The sequence below is a fragment of the Pan troglodytes genome, chromosome 6 (assembly GCF_028858775.2).
Source record: "Pan troglodytes isolate AG18354 chromosome 6, NHGRI_mPanTro3-v2.0_pri, whole genome shotgun sequence".
NCBI lineage: Eukaryota > Metazoa > Chordata > Mammalia > Primates > Hominidae > Pan > Pan troglodytes.
Window position 1 is genome coordinate 77,953,696 of NC_072404.2, and position 4,771 is coordinate 77,958,466.

Consider the following 4,771-nt stretch of genomic DNA (forward strand, 5'->3'; position numbering starts at 1 on the left):
CGATGTTCTCTTGATAGCAAATGAGTTCTCACAAGATCTGATGGTTTTATTTTATGAGTGTTTGACATTTCCTCCTAACACACACTATCTCTCTTGCCTGCCACCAGGTAAGACATGCCTGCTTCTCCTTTTGCCATGGTTGTAAGTTTCCAGAGGCCTCCCCAGCCATGCAGAACTGTGAATCAATTAAACCACTTTCCTTTATCAATTACCCAGTCTTGGATATTTCTTTATAGCAGTGCAAAAACGGACTGATACAGTGCACTTTCTCACTTAACTTGCAGAGCAATTCCATGCAATAAGTATCACTACCTCCTTTTACAGTTGAAGCAATGGAGGCTTAGCAATCTCAAGTAATGGTTAAGTTACAAAGCCAAGACTGGAACTTAACTCAGATTTTTTGAATCCCAATGTAGTGCTCTTTCTACTATATTTGAGCCTCTCCCACACATAATGAGCATGCATTATCCTAACCAAGAGTTTCACTTTTGATTTCATTTTCAGTGCTCCAAATAAGTTGCCTTCAGTTTGCTCTGTGGCCCTGACACCTTCTTATATTGCCAAAATAGTCAAAATTTGGGAAGACAACAGGTGAGATGGGAAAAGATCAGCTATACCACATAATTGGCCCTGAATATGGTTTCGCTTTGTCCCCACCCAAATCTCATCTTGAATTGTAGCTTCCATAATTCTCATATGTTGTGGGAGGGACCTAGTGGAAGATAACTGAATCATGGGGGCAGTTTTCCCCGTACTGTTCTCATGGTAGTGAGTAAGTCTCACGAGATCTGATGGTTTTATAAGGGGAAACTCCTTTAACTTGGTCCTCATACTCTCTTGTCTGCCACCAAGAAAGACGTGCCTTTTGCCTTCCGCCATGATTGTGAGGCCTCCCCAGCCAGATGGAACTGTGAGTCCATTAAACTTCTTTTTATTCTTATAAACTACCCAGTCTCTGGTATGTCTTTATCAGCAGCATGAGAACAAACTAATGCAGTCCCTTAGTCCTCAAATACTGGCTGGTTTGGGGGCCGCACTTCCGACCTCCCTGCCAAGTCTGCAGGCCAGTGGCATCAATGTACCAGCAAGCATTTTAAAATAATCTGTTCTTATTTTGAGTCAGCATTTCCTGAGAGTGAGACTTCTGGATAAAATTGCAATCAAGTATCAGACAGGACTCAAAATGGGAAAAAAAAAAAAAGTCCATTTTAGCCACGTTTAAATCTTGCCTGCCACTGAAATGCTACCTTTCTCAACCTGAGTCCTGTGGGAAATAAAGGGATGGATAAAGGGCGTAGAGAGAGGGGATATGCTTTCTGTTTGATTTGGAGGTAAACGTTTTCCCCAGCCCCACTCTTCGCGTCTCAGGGTATGTTTCCATTCTGCCCTATCTAAAGGCCACCAGGTATGCTGATTTTAAAACAGTGATTCTCAAAGTAGGGTAATCCCAGGCCGGCAACATCAGCATCAACTGGGAACTTGTTAAAACTGCAAATTTGGGGGCCCCACTCCAGGGCCCTACTGAATCAGAAAGTTGGTGGCACCCACTGAGATCTGTCTTTCAGAAGTTCTCTGGCTGGTTCTGGAACACTCTCAAATTAAACAACCCTTGACTTGAAAGACTGGTTCTTTTTTCCTTTCTTTTTTTGTTTTCAGAGACAGGGTCTCACTCTGTCACCCAGGCTGGAGTGCAGTGACATAATCATAGCTCACTGGCAGCCTCGACCTCATAGGCTCAAGCCATCCTCTTGCCTCAGCCTCCCAAGTAGCTGGGACTACAGGCATGCACCACCATGCCTGGCTCATTTTTTAATTTTCTGTAGAGATGGGGGTGGGGGGATCTCCCTATGTTGTCCAGGCTGGTTTCGAACTCCTGGCTTCAAGCGATCCTCCTGCCTCGGCCTCCCAAAGCACTGGGATTACAGCTGTGAGCCACCACACCCAGCCTCCAGGTTGGTTCTCTTACTCTCTGAACACATTCCCTCTCTCCAGCCCTCCACCCCTTCCTTTATTTCCCACAGGACTCAGGTTGCATCCTAGTGACAGGTGAGATTTAAACATTGCTGAAACTGACATTTTGCTTTTTAAAATTTCCAGTCCTATCTGATACTTGATTGCAATTTTATCCAGAGGTCCCACTCTCGGAAAATACTGACTCAAAATAAGAACAGATTATTTTAAAATGCTTGCTGGCACATTGATGCCACTGGCTGGTTCAGACTAACTAATTAATCCTGATTTGACCTGAATTAATGCCTAATCTGTGTAAAATGATGGAGATTTACTGGAATGCGGCAAATGTGAGAATATGAAAACCAAAGGCACGTGGGAGTGGATTCAACATGAGGGTGACATGAGGATTACAGCACTTCTTCAGCTGGTGCATTATTTGAAGTTTGAATTTTCTTCCTCTCTCCCCTCCACCCCCACCTCCTCCAAGGGAAAAAAAAATTACCAGAAGACATGAGCATATTGTCTTCTTTCTTCCCAAATAAAGGTAAACTGACAGTGCTTTCAATGAAAGCCTCTGTGTGATTGGAATTAAATGTCAAATACGATTTTCTGTTGGCAATTCAAAGTGTTGGTGTCAAAACCAAAACTGACAGCATGGCTGCAGATTAGTATCTGTCTGGATCGCGGCATCACACTGCGGGGAAGGTTTATGATTTAGTAGATTAACACAGCTCTCTTCACGCTAGCACTTAAGAGATAATTTGTTCAAGCAGGAGCCGATTAGATTGCGATGCCCATGAGCAGAAGCTCTGTCCCCTGAAGTTCCGTCAGGCGTTTGATAGCACACCCTGCCCCTGTGGGGGTCTGCCATCATTACTGGGTGACAGGCAGGAGAGGTGAGCGGGCCACAGCTGCCAGCTGCCTGGCTGTCAGTAGCCACCAAGTGATGTCTGCTGGCGATATCTCAGAGGGAAAAAAAATGGAGCTTCTATTGATCCAACCAATATGAAATGGCCTTGCAGGTTGGAGATCTGATTCATTGAACTTTGCTGCCCACATGGGATGGAGGGAAGAGAGACTCCCTGGCAAGTCATTGAATCATCCACTTGACCACTAGGTTTCTCCTCCTAGCTCTAGAAAAAAGAAAGCAAGCAGGGCTCAGAGAGGTTCAGAGACTTGTCCAAGATCACAGAGCTCGGGGGGGTGAGAAAAAGATAGTTTATATTGCTCAAGACTTGCAAAGTGGTACAACCTGTGTTAGGCACTTTTATCCCCAATATCTTCTGTGATATTCATAATGACTTTGATGTTTTTATGAGGCAAACTAGGTTAAGAGTGTTAGGGAAACGGCCTAAGCCATAGCAAGTCCATGGCAGTATTAGAACTAGGTCTCTTCTTATTTCTTTTTTTATTTTTTTATTGTTATTATTTTTTGAGACAGGGTCTTACTCTGTCGCCCACGCTGGAGTACAGTGGCATGATCATGGCTCACTGCAGCCTCAATCTCCCAGGCTCAAGTGATCCTCCCACTTCGGTCCTCCATAGGACTACAGGGATGCGCCAGCCACCACACCTGCCTATTTTTTTATTCTTTGTAGTGAGAGGAGCTTGCCATATTACCCAACCTATGTGCTTCTATCTTATGCACCTGACATTTCTGCCAAATGACAGCCGTAGAACCCAGATAATAAAATAAATAAAATGAATGCCCTGTGTCTTGACCAACCATAAATTGTAACGGATTCTTGGCAAGCCAGATTTAAGAGTTTCATCTTGCAGAGACGATGTTTGTTCTTTCTTTTTCCCCTCTTGTCCTCACTGCTGGGGAAGAAGGAAAAACGGTGAAAGTCGTCGGCTCAGGACAGCATTTCTATTATTCAACAATGCTGGGGTGTGACAGCATAGAAGACTCACAAAATAATGTTCAGACTCTGGTTTCAGAATGTTTACTCTCTTCTGGATGAACTCTGACATCCAAATGCATTAATGCAATGCCATTTTCAACTCTCATGCCAATCTCCATCCTTGTACGTATCAGAATTTTAATGCCTGCTTCCCTGTTTGAGTTATGGTAATTTATTGTAATAGTGTATTTTGACCTTTTCAGTATTTTGTATTTTTATTGGATAGCTGTTTCACCTCTTCCCTGGAGGGTTAGCCAGGCTGAAAACGAGAGAGAATGGTAAGAACAACCAATCAAAATACAGAATATTAAAAAGGTCAACACACAAGAGCAAACTACTAATTTGGAAAACACACAAATGCAAAAAGGATGAAAGCACCAAACAGCATGGTGGTCACAGCAAGAGTAAATGGACAAGAGAAGGCTAAGAGGAGCCTCTCAACCCATGGCCCAGCAGTCTGTTCAGCCATTGCATGGAAACAAGGCCCTCATCAGACACCAAAGGGCGGCAGGAATCAATGCAAACTCCAAAGGGCGTCACCTGTGCCATTTTTGTTTCTGCCTGGCCAGTGAAAATGGCAAGGAGAGGGGTTGAGGTTGAAAGGTCCCAGCTTGGAGATGCCAGGGGACTTTTAAATATGATGTTCAATTGCCAGTTGTGCCAAGAGTATTGGCCAGGCGCGGTGGCTCACACCTGTAATCCCAGCACTTTGGGAGGCTGAGGCAGGCTTGAGGTCGGGAGTTCGAGGCCAGCCTGACCAACATGGAGAAACCCCGTCTCTACTAAAAAAAAAAAAAAAATACAAAATTAGCCAGGCATTGTGGTGCATGCCTATAATTCCAGCTACTCAAGAGACTGAGGCAGGAGAAGCTCTTGAACCCGGGAGGCGGAGGTTGCAGTGAGCTGAGATCGCA